The sequence below is a fragment of the Ursus maritimus genome, unplaced genomic scaffold, assembly GCF_017311325.1.
Source record: "Ursus maritimus isolate PB19 unplaced genomic scaffold, ASM1731132v1 scaffold_11, whole genome shotgun sequence".
In the NCBI taxonomy this organism is placed as follows: domain Eukaryota; kingdom Metazoa; phylum Chordata; class Mammalia; order Carnivora; family Ursidae; genus Ursus; species Ursus maritimus.
The window spans coordinates 62648438-62661455 of record NW_024423453.1 but is presented as its reverse complement, the minus strand read 5'-3'; the positions used below and the strand labels follow the sequence as shown (position 1 = coordinate 62661455).

Below are 13018 nucleotides of genomic sequence, written 5' to 3'. Positions count from 1 at the left end.
CAAATTTATGAGTACAAAGCCAAAAACTATGATTCAGATTTATTAGGAGTGGTAGAGAAAAGTGGTGGACAAGAGCAGGAGCTGATGAATCAGGGACTCGGGCTGTTTGTCCAGCAAAACAGGCTAGAAATCTTGGCGAAGACTCTCCCCAGTTCTCCTAATGGGATGCCCACTTCTTCCACTGCCCCCAGCCAGGCTCCAGTCCCCCTAGGCAGATAAGCCCCTCAACCACTATGATCTGAACATCCTTTGTTGGCGGTGGGCCAGCCCAGACCCCACAGACTTGGCTCCCTCCACCTCCCAGCAACACGGCGGTGACGAATAAACCAGCACTGCAACCAGACAAACTCAAGGTCAAATCCTGGCACAGCTGCTAACTAGCTGTGGGACTTGACAGTCAAATTCCCAAATATCTTGCAGTCTCAGTTTCCCAACTGTAAAACCTAGTTCCTATGATTGTGCTAAGGATAAATTTGAAGTATAAATTACCCTCCACTCCACACCTGGAAGGTAACGGAAATCCTTAAATATTTGTTCTTTTACTTTCCCTTTGTATGCCCAGCTGTCTTACTCTTTCAAACACTCATTGGTAGCATTAAGTAAGGGAAGTTTTAGTCAGAAGGAGCTACCATGTTTGTGAAGGGGTTCAATCATGGTGTTATTTATGGCATCGAGGAGCTGAAGGCAAGTTCAATGTCCAACCTTGAGGAAATGGCCAAGTTAAGATTCATTTCTTCTAAGAAGTCATGTGCAGGCATTCAAATTCTATTTTACTGACATGAGAAAATGCATATAATATGATGTTAAGAGAAAAATTCAGCATGCATATTGTATTTATAATATCTTCTCATTAATGTGAATGAAAATACTAAAATAAAATTAGGCAAAATGTTGACAGACTGGTACTGGGTAGAGGCCTTATCAGTGAGAGTTTTCTCTTCATTTGTGCTTTTCTATTTCCAGAACAAAATGTTTAAAGGAATAAATCAATGGTCTCCAGATTTTTAGTTTCAAAAGAGAAGAACAGGGATGACACTGTGGAGAACAAAAAGTCTCTTCCTAGACACCAAAATAAATTAAAAGTTCTGGAAAAAAAAAGCTGTTTTCCATCTTTAACCAAGTAGTGAGGAGACCCAAAGAGGTGGAGGAAATGAGTCTTGTTCTACATTTGGGTTGACTGGTAAAGAAATGAGTTGAGAGGAAACTTTAAAAGAACTGGCTCCTGTCCTGCAGATGGGGTGGGCATGACTGTGTGCAGACAGAGCCCACCAGTCACTTTGGGACAGCACGAGACACTCAGCTCCAGGCCACATGCAAGTTACGGGGCAGGGTTGAGAAAGCTTCTCCAAGATTTAAGACCAACTAGGACAACTCTTGTGTTGCTTATAAACAATTGAGAGGATTTAGAGAAATACAAGAGAGGGAGATAGTCTGGTTGCACTGTTTCCATATGACTTACCCAGACCATGGGGTTTAGTTAACAGAGATTTCCATCTGTGAAAGCAACCAAAAACTCTGTCCTTGGAGGAGTTAGGAGCACCTAACCCAACACATTCATATTATAGATGAAGAAACAGACCCATGGAGGTGAAGTGGGTTTTTTTTCCCAGAGTTATGGAGCCAATTAAAGACATATTTTGGATAAGAATCAAGCCCTCCTGACTCCTAATCCTGTCTTCTTTCCACTAATTCTGGATGATGAAGTCCACACTTAGAAGCCTGTGTGAAGCTCTATGGAGAAGGGGGCAGGAGCAGAGGCTGGTGCAGCCTTTCTGCCCTGGCACCCTCTAGGAAGAAATAAGGTCACTGCAGCTAAACCCTCCACAAGGCTGAAATGGGATCCAAATGAGAAACAAGTAACGATGCATCACAGCATACTGTTTTCTTCCTCTCTGGGCACTTAATCGCATTTTGATATACACATATTACATGTTTGGGAGCATCATTGTTCTTTCCTCTCCTCAAGCCTTTGCCTTTCTGTGTAGGAAGGTGTACCCCTCCCCTAACTTAAAACAAACCCTAGACATATCTGAAATCCCAATCTAGGCAGAGAAAAGAACAGAACAGTCACTGGATTTATACGTAATAATTTAGCACACAGGAAATGAGAAATGGAACTAACATTTACTGAACACATGCCAAGTGTTAGAGACCATACATGTATTTTCTCCTCTTACTCATAAACAACTCAGAGTCATCCAGTTAGGAAGTGGTCTCTTTATAACGCACTGACCTGAGGATCCCTCAAATAGAAGCTGAAGGAAACAACTAGGAAGGGACAGGGTCTTGATTCTCAGATACTCAAACTATTATCTCATTGACGATAGTACAAGTTTATTCCAACTAAGCAGAAACTTGTCTGATGTCTAAAGAAAAATTCTCCTCTCCCTTCTAGAACTCAGCCCTGGATGGCACTTCCGGGCCAGCCAGGCTCACTCCATAACTGCCTCTGGGTCCACGGGCCTCCACAGAGATGAAGGGCTGCTGTTACTGCTGCATCTTGGGAGCTCACTAGAGTAAGGAAAGGAGAGCAAAGAGAGAGCCCATGTGTTGAAGTGAAGCTGGGAGGAGACAAAGAAGGAACTTCTGGCCTGCACGCCTCAGAACCTTACTGAATCTGAGTTACCACACCATCCCCGCTGGGCCTCCCAGAGCCAGTCACAGGTGAGAAGCATGCGGGCTCTGGATCCAGTCCCACCGATGACCCAGGAGACCTTAGGGTACTCACATCCTTTCACACTTCAGATCTCCCCAGTCTATACGCACTCTCTCACCGCCCCCTCGCCCCACAGCACTTCCTTCCAACAGACCTCAGGTTTCTAATCAGACCTTTGGGATTATAAGGATACCTCTGCTTTTCTTCTCTAGTAGATGCCTTAAGAGAATAAATCCATGTTCTTATTGCATGGGTTCCAAAGAATGTAGACCCATTCCAGGTTCTTGCCAGGGAGTACAAATCACTTCAAACCACTTCTTCCTCTGTGCACTTTGTTCAAGGCATGTCCCTTTCAAGAACGCTCTGCTCTCCCTTGTCCTGGGAGGGCCAGCACAGTCCTCCACAAGGACCCTCCCCTCTGAATTCTAAAAGCCTCTATGGCATACTTTCTTCATATTGTAATTACTCATGTCCGTATATGATCTTCCCTCCTAGACTGAACTTTTCAGGGGAAGACTCACTTGGTGTACAGACGTGGCAATTTTATAACCCTTTAAGAGACCTAACACTCAGCAGTGTTTGTCATGCTTTTCATTGCTGGGGGAGAAAAGAACTGTAGAGAATATAAATTGACCAATACATATAGCAAGTGGAAAGGGATAGGGGTGGTAAATGTTCAAATCCCCTCCTGCTAGCCCAGCACAGGAGGCTCTCAGTAACATCCCTGACAGGTGATACTCTGTTGACAACTAATTGCTCTCCCCCTGACCATGGGACAGACTGGCCCATGAGTTCAGTAACTCAAGCATTGTCTTCTCCAATCCAGCCCCACTACCATCATGGCTGACTGAGGAGCACAGCACTGGGGACTTACAGGGCCAGGAAAAGGAGACAAAGGGGAAATGGAGCACAGTCTTCATCCTCAGACTCTGGTGCCCATTCCAGCTGGGATGTAAAACTCAATCCTGGAAATAATCTGGGTACAGTTACTAAACAAGGCACGTTTGGATGGAAACCAGTCTTGCGTGAGAGATTTGAACAGGAGGCCCTCATGGGAGCTCCAAAGCCCAGAGAAAGGAGATGACTGGCCCAGTTAAGGGCAGTGCTGAGGGCAGACCCCAATTTCACAGCTCTAGGTTGGGGGCTCTACACACTGTGCTGCCTCAGCTCACAAAATTCACAGCCAGGAAGAATTCAGAAGGGAGGCTCAGCTGGGACTAAACAGGTTAATTCAGGAAGGACCACCCTCTACCCTAAAGCAACTTAGCCTTGAAGTAATTAATGTTGTTTTTTTTTTTTTACTATGTATTTGCTCTATGGCAGACACTAACAAAGCAGAGAGGAAGCTGCACGGCACCTGCCTGAGGAATGATCACATTCTATCAGAGGGACAAGTATATCACTGTCATCATCATCATCCCCATCACCACCACCATCACCACCAGCACCATCACTACCATCACCCCCATCATTATCACCACCACCATCATCATCACCATCATTATGACAACCATCACCACCACCACCATCACTACCAACCCCATATTATTACTACCATCATCACCACCATGATCATCAACACCACCATCATCACCACCACCACCACCATCAACCCCATCATTATTATCACCACCACCATCATCACCACTTGTATTAACACCACCACCACCATCACTACTAACCCCATCATTATCACTACCATTGTCACCACCACGATCATCAGCAGCAGCACCGCCACAATCAACCCCATCATTATCACCACTGCCATCATCATCACCAGTTCTATCAACACTACCACCACCAGCACCACCACCACCACCACCATCACCCCATCTTCATCAATATTAGTGACAGCTTTGGTCATCATAGCTACCATACTTATACAAATACTATAATACCTAATCTGTGTTAGCACTGTGGGTTACATTCATCATCTCTAATCCTCAAATAAACTTTTAGTAGTAGAAATCATGATGCCCATCTTAAAAATGAGCCAAATAAGCCTCAGAGAAGCTACACAACCTATCCAATGTTATGTCGTAAGAACTGGGATTCTGATGTGGGTCTATTCGACTGCAAAACCTTCCCTCTTTCTGTTTTTCCAGGCTGCCTCCATCAAGAAATAATTATGGTAACACATGATAAATACTCTAACAGCCATAGGTAAGGAACTCTGGGAGCACAGAGAAGGGTGTGGTTAATCCTGCCTGGAATAGTGAGCAGGAAGTTCACAGAGGAAGATACAGTCAAGGTGAACCTTTGGGAAGGCTTTCGAATCCTGGTAGAAAGACAGATGGCCATATGTTTCAAGGAGAAGGAGGGACATGTACAAAAACAGGGTGTGGGAAGGAGTGTTGGGCGATGAGTGTACAGAAGGTCCTGGAGCATTGCATGAGTGAGTAATTAGTGAGTGAGGGAGAACAGTGACAGCTGGGACCAGAATGTAAGGGCCTCATCCCCTGAGCTGCAAAATGGAATTAAGTCTCTGAGTTTGGAGAAGTCCCGGGAGTCTTGAGCCAGAGAAGTGAGATGCTCAAATCTGTCTTTAAAAGTTCACTGTGAGATAAATATATCAACAAGGATGTTTATCATTCTGATGTTTATAAAAAGTGGCAACTGCCGACCGGGTCAGCAATAGGAAGCTGGTTAAATGAACTCGCTGCTCACTCATACCATGGAAAACCACGCAGTCATGGAAAATGAAGGCATGTATGATGCAGCAATTCATCTTGTGGGTATACACCCAAAAGAAGTGAAAGCAGGGACTTGAAGCGATATTTGGACACCCATGTTCATTGCACACTATTTACAATAGCCAAAAGGTGGAAGCAACCCAAGTGTCCATGAATGGATAAGTTGATAAACTAAACATGGTCTACACATACAATGGAACATTGTTCAGCTTTAGAAAGGAAGAAAATTCTGATTCTAATGTATGCCACAACATGGATGAACCCTCTGGTTTGGATTTCACTCCTCAATAAAAGGAAAGAACTGCTAAGAAAAAGGCTCATTTTATACCAGTTCCCTTGCTTCCAGCTTGGGATGCTGCTCTGTTAGTTGGAGCTGTGGCAGCCAATTTATGACCATAAGGAACAGGTCAGGAAAGTCACAGAGACAAGGGTCCAATGTCCTAACATTCTTAAATTGCTAGACCATTCTTGGAAATGCCCATCTCCAGCATCTTGTCCTGTGAGATAATTAAATGCTTTTGTTATTTGGCCTCTGTTAACTGAGTGTTCTGTTCCTTGACACCAAATGCATCTCAAGTAATAAGCCTTCCTCAAGACCAGGTGATAATGGGAGAGTTTTTGTTGATCTGGCAGCAAAACCTGGGTCCAAACGATCATTTGATGCCTGAAAACCAGTACTTCCCTTATAACAGGTCAGACTTCTGCAGCCCTTTACGTGCACAAAGAAATAAAGCTATTAGCTATCAACACCACGATTGCCATCAATTATCAAGGAATCTAGTGCAGAACAGATTACACCAAACCCACAGAGGAAGACAGGCTGGTGGAGCCAGCTCTTCTCTCCCCTCCTCCCCCAGCAAAGCACACCTAGTGAAAGATGCAGGAAGCAAAACAAAAGTGGGAAAGCTCTACTGAGATTTCATCTACTCAGATGCAAGGGTGGCCCAGGCAGCACTGTGGGTACCTGAAGTTCATCTTTGGTGGCCCTGGCTTCATTCTAGGCTCCTTCCCTGGGCTTGCTCCCCTTCCCTTGAGGTGGAAGAGGTAAAATTCAGGTGAGTGTAGCAACCAGCAGGAAAGGAGCTTGAGGTCACGAGGTGGATGGCAGGGCTGAGGCGTGTAGGACCCTGAGCAAATAAACCAGGACTGAGTGAGGAAAGAGGGGGAAGCATGGGTCCGCGTTTTTCTGGCTGTTGCTTGCAGGGACTGAACTGCATTTCTGACTGTTGCATTTGCTAAAGCGGGAGGACGGTGAAGCCCTGTGCCAACCAGGGCCTGCCAGCTCTGCGTCTGCACCTCACTTGTGACACCTGTGGAGAAGCTGCCGGTTTAACCAACCATTCTTTCATTTTATTCTCACAATGCTCTGTCCTGTTCAAACACCCTTGCTGGCTCCCACCGTCTACAGAATCAAGCTCGATCTCTTTTATCCAGTCATGCACAATACCCCACCACACAAGCCTCATCTCCCACTTGGCTCTAATGTGTACCCCAAAGGCTGGCCCAGGCACTCAGGCAGGTGGGCAATGCATGAAAAACTGCTACCTACCCCAAGTATGTCTCTGATTCCCTCTTCCTCAGATTGTAGCATCCCATCCCTTGCTGTGATCAGCCCCTGCGGGGGCTCCACAGGCTTCCTACAGAGTCTACCAGCAGACGGAACACATCTGTCTGGGCTGAGGTGCTACTGGGAGCCTGGGTGAGTCACACACCAAGCTGATCATATCATGCAAAGCAACCCAGTCATAGGGCCCCAGGCCTATGAAAAAGAGAACCTGTGTCCCCTGCAGCCTGGTGGCTCTCCTGGAGCTGAAGGATACCATTGAGATGCAAGAAGACCAAGCTCAAAAAGAGCAAGGGCTAGAGGGAGTCATTTATTTTTTCATATTTTAATAAGGTGGTTTTATTTTTTTATTTTTTTTTATATTTTTGTTATTATATTATGTTAGTCACCATACAGTACATCCCTGGTTTCCGATGTAAAGCTCGATGCTTCATTAGTTGCGTATAACACCCAGTGCACCATGCAATACGTGCCCTCCTTACTAGCCATCACCAGTCTATCCCATTCCCCCACCTCCTCCCCTCTGAAGCCCTCAGTTTGTTTCTCAGAGTCCATAGTCTCTCATGCTTTATTCCCCCTTCTGATTACCCCCCCTTTCTTTATCCCTTTCTTCCCCTACTGATCTTCCTAGTTCTTATGTTCCATAAATGAGTGAAACCATATGATAATTGTCTTTCTCTGCTTGACTTATTTCACTTAGCATTATCTCCTCCAGTGCCATCCATGTTGCAGCTTAAACTGTTGTCTAAGTTGTGGAAGGAGGTTTGTTAGCACACACAAGGAGCCAAGCCCCCAGTTACACATCTCCTAGAAAGTCAGTAGATGTGGGTTGGTTCTATTCCGTAATTTCTTGGCCTTTGGCAAGTCACTCCATAGTAATCAATCAATGTCTCTTCCTCCCTCTCTCTCTCAGTGAAAAGAGACAAGGGCCTGCTGGAAATAGCATGAACTTTGGAATAAGACAAATTTGGGTTCAAAATTGGTCCCAGTCATTCTTCCTTCCACAGAACACCTGACCAGTACTCCTCAAAACTGTCAAGGTCATCAAAAACAAGAAAAATCTGAGAAACTGTCATAGTCTAAAGGAGTCTAAGGAGACATAGTGGCCAAAAAGCAATGTGATATCCTGGACAGGATTCTGGAACAGAAAAAGGGCACTGGGGAAACTAAGGTAATCTGAATAAAGTATGGACTTCAGTTTATAATAATGTATCAATATTGGTTTATTCAGTGTGACACATATTCCATAGTAGTGTGAGGTACTAATAATATGGGAAACTGGGTATGAAATATATGGAGACTCTCTGCATTACCTTTGCAATAATTCTGTAAACCTAAAGCAGTTCTAAAATACAATGTTTGTTAAAACATAATAAAAATAACTGGTTCCAGGAGCACCTGGGTGGCTCAGTCAGTTAAGCCTCCAACTTCAGGTCATGATCTCAGGGTCATGGGTCCGAGCCCCACATCAGGCTCTGTGCTCAGTGGGGAGTCTGCTCGAGATTCTCTCTCCCTCTCTCTCTGCCCCTCCACCCACTCTCACATGCATACTCTTTCTCTCAAATAAATAAATAAATAAATAAATATCTTTGAAATAATAATAATAATAACTGGTCCCAACTCACTTATCAAATGGAATAATGATATGTACCTCATGGGGGTGATACAGCCCATGTAAAATGCCTAACACAACACCTAGCACACAATCTGTGCTCATTAAACTTTTTTTTAAATTTCACCCAAGAAATGTATTTATGAGTCAATAATGACTCATTCCTATAATGACAATAATGAGTCCACTTTCAAAATTTCCCAATTTTCTCCAAAATGTCCTTTATAGCTTTTTTATTCTTTTTCCTTTTTTTTAATGTATGTTAGTCACCATACAGTACATCTTTAGTTTTTGATGTAGTGTTCCATGATTCATTATTTGCGTATAACACCCAATGCTCATTACAACATGTGCCCTCCTTAATACCCATCACCGGGCTAACCCATCCCCGCACCTCCCTCCCCTCTGAAACCCTCAGATTGTCTTCTGGAGTCCATAGTCTCCCAGGGTTTATCTCCCCCTCTGACTTCCCCCATTCAGTTTTTCCTTCTCTCCCCTAATGTCCTCCATGCTATTCCTTATGTTCCACATAAAAGTGAAACCATATGATAATTGTCTTCTCTGCTTGACTTATTTCACTTTGTCTAATCCCCTCCAGTTCCATCCATGTCAATGCAAATAGCGGGTATTCATCCTTTCTGATGGCTAATATTCCACTGTATATAGAACCACACCTTCTTTATCCATTTGTCTGTTAAAGGGCATCTCGGCTCCTTCCGCAGTTTGGCTATTGTGGATATTGCTGCTATGAACATTGGAGGGCATGTGCTCCTTCTTTTCACTACATCTGTATTTTTGGGGTATCCAGTAGTGCAATTCTTGGGTCATAGGGTAGCTCTATTTTTAACTTTTTGAGGAACCTCCATACTGTTTTCCAAAGTGGCTGTACCAACAGTGTAAGAGGGTTCCCCTTTCTCCACAACTCCTCCAACATTTGTTGTTTCCTGCCTTGTTAATTTTTGCCATTCTAACTGGTGTAAACGTGGTATCTCATTGTAGTTTTGATTTGAATTTCCCTGATGGTTAATGATGCTCAACCTTTTTTCATGTGTCTGTTAGCCATTTGTAAGTCTTCTTTGGAGAAGTGCCTGTTCATATCCTCTGCCCATTTTTTTGACTTGAATATTTGTTTTTTGGGTGTTGAGTTTGAGAATTTCTTTATAGATCTTGGATACCAGCCCTTTATCTGTAATGTCATTTGCAAATATCTTCTCCCATTCCATGGGTTGCCTCTTAGTTTTGTTGACTGTTTTCTTTGCTGTGCAGAAGCTTCTTATCTTGATGATGTCCCAAAAGTTCATTTTTGCTTTTATTTCCCTTGCCTTTGGAGACGTGTCATGAAAGAAGTTGCGGTGGCCGATGTTGAAGAGGTTATGGCCTAGCTCTTCTCTATGATTTTGATGGATTCCTGTCTCACATCGAGGTCTTTCATCCATTTAGAGTTTATTTTGTGTATGGTGTAAGAGAATGGTCGAGTTTCATTCTTCTGTATATAGCTGTCCAGTTTTTCCAGCACCATTTATTGAAGAGACTGTCTTTTTTCCATTGGATGTTTTTTTCCTGATTTGTTGAAGATTAGTTGACCATAGAGTTGACAGTCCATTTCTGGAGTCTCTATTCTGTCCCTTTGATCTATGTGTCTGTTTTTGTGCCAATACCATGCAGTCCTGGTGATCATGGCTTTGTAATATAGCATGAAGTCAGGCAACATGATGTCCCCAGATTTGTTTTTCTTTTTCAACATTTCCTTGGTGTTTCAGGGTCTTTTCTGGTTCCATACAAGTTTTAGGATTATTTGTTCCAGCTCTTTGAAAAAATGCCAATGGTATTTTGATAGGGATGACATTGAAAGTATAAATTTCTCTGGGCAGCATAGACATTTTAACAATGTTTATTCTTTCAGTCCATGAGCATGGAATGTATTTCCATCTTTTTGTGTCTTCTTCAATTTCTTTCATAAGTGTTCTGTAGTTTCTAGAGTACAGATCCTTTACCTCTTTGGTTAGGTTTATTCTTAGGTATCTTATGGTTTTTGGTGCTATTGTAAATGGAATCAATTCCCGAATTTCTCTTTCTACAGTTATAGTGTATAGAAAAGCAACTGATTTCTGTGCATTTATTTTATATCCTGCCACATTACTGAATTGCTGTATGAGTTCTAGTAATTTGGGGGTGGATCTTTTGGGTTTTCCACATAAAGTATCATGTCATCTGTGAAGAGAGAGAGTTTGACTTCTTCTTTGCCAATTTGAATACCTTTTATTTCTTTTTGTTGTGTGATTGCTGATGCTGGGACTTCTAGTGCTATGTTGAACAATAGTACTGCCAAGCCTCTTTATTGTCCTTTAGTCTAAAACAGCAGCCCCTCTTACCTTTTCTTCTATCATAACATTGACTCAGAGTGAAACCAGATATTCTCAGGAGGCCAAAGAACACAAGTTTCCTCTCCCATCCAAGTACTAACCAGGCCTGACCCTGTTTAGCTTCTGAGATGAGATGAGATTGGGCGCGTTCAGGATAGTACAGTCGTAGACTGACCACTGGCTTCTTACCACGGCAGCCGCTGAAATCTGGCTAGAGTGACATGGCCATTTTTATTCATAACCTCCTGTTATGCCATGCAATGCCTACTATGAGCTAGGCATTTTGCTATGCACACCGCATCCTTTGCCTCTACATTTCTCAGCAGCCCTATCAAGTCAAGATTATTATTCCAATTTGACAGATGAGAAAACTGAAGCTCAGAACAGTTAAGTAACTTGCCCAAACCACAGCAGTCACCAGCAGAGCTAGAATTTGAACTCTGGCACCAAACTCATGTGTCTTCCCACTCACTGCAGTCCCTTCAGGAAACCCCCACCAACTGGGAGAGACTTACATGGAAACAAGCCATTACAACAATACAATGACAAAAGTGCCGTCGCATAAGCAAGTGGGGAATGCCACAAGAACCAAGAGAAAGGAAATGTGGACTGTCATGGGAGACCAGCAGGGCTACAGGGACAGGAGTCCCAGGTGGGGCCTTGGGGGGAAGTGGTATCCTGCCCTAGAGCCACAGAGTGGACGGAATTCTCCAGAAGGGCATGGGTACATGGCAGATGAGACTGGAAACGAGGTGAGCACCAGGCTGAGAAGCGTCCTGAAAGTTTTCATTCATTCATTCATTCATTCATCCATTCAACAAGTACTTAGGAAGATTCTACTAAGTGCCAGGCTTATCCTAGCTGCTTACCACAGAAAACAAAAGGCGCAAAGACCCTTGGCCACGGGGAACTTACAATCTAATGGGGAAGGAGAGAGTAAACAATCAAGTGATACAGATGGCCTTAAGTCTTACGGAGAATAAAGCAGAGAGGGGACAGGGACAGACGGTTGTGATTTTTAGTAGATAGAAAGGCCTCAGTGAGAGATTTCAGTAAAGACCTGAAGTAGGGAGTGAAGGGGGCTGCTAGTGGTAAGAATGCAGAAGAGGAACGATTGAGTCAGAGACAGCCACCAAGGCAAAGTGGCCAGCTAAGAGCTGCACCCTACTCTGGAGTCCCCTGAAGGGTCCATGTGATACCAGAGGAGTGACACTCATATACCTATAGGAGTGATGAAACTGTTCAGGCATGTTCGTGCCAGCATCACGCTGCCAGCTTTGGGACCATCCGCTGTGTCAGTGATGGAGGCCCTTAGCTCTTTTTATGCCCAGTAAGGACCCGAGGGAGGAGAATGTGGAACATGGCATGCAGGGCCTTGAAGCCCCTCTCAGCGCACACGGAGAAATCCACCTACTTCAACTGTGCCTAGGGTCAGCCCTGCAGAAGTGATCCCCAGCCTGGCATTCCAGGCATGGGACCCTCACCACATCCCTACAGCCCACTCTGACTGCCAGCATGGAGACACATGGGAAAGTAATGGCCTGAGCCGATTTGGGATCTCAGCTGCTTTGAGAACTGCTGTGCAGGTAAATTTCACCTAGCAAGTTACTTTACGTGTCTGTGCTCCCATTTTCTCATCTGTGAAATGGGGGTAATATTGACACCTATCTCATAAGAAAGATTACATGAATTAACAAGCGAAAAGTATTCACGACACCATTTTCACATAGTAGGAGCTCAATAACTGTCTATCTATTATTAGTGTTGTTCTAAACGCTGCCATTATTATTATTAGCATTGTTATGGGCAGTAACCCCAAACTACACTCTTAGTAGACCTAAGAGCTTCCAGCACCATGGGGGAGGGAGGAGAGCTGGAAAAATGTAAGCAATGGGCAAGATACCCCCTCTTCCCACCACGTGTCTTCCACCCCTCACTGTCTGTTCCCATCTTCTTCTTTTCCAATTTAGTGCCCTCATTTCTCTGGCTTAATCTTGGTTTTGATAGTCTTCCCCAGTACATGCATTAGCAGCTCATTAATTACCACAAACAAATACATTTTGCCTCATGTCAGGCCACTTTTAATCCACTGCTGTAACAAACGCAACTCCATTCTAATAACTGTCAACG

At 43.9% G+C, this 13018-nt stretch overlaps 1 protein-coding gene across 1 annotated transcript in view; it reads right to left on the bottom strand.

Annotated features, from left to right (window-relative positions):
- XKR6 (XK related 6) overlaps positions 1-13018 on the bottom strand; it is a 308239-nt gene that overhangs the window by 98075 nt on the left and 197146 nt on the right. The window lies entirely within an intron of this gene.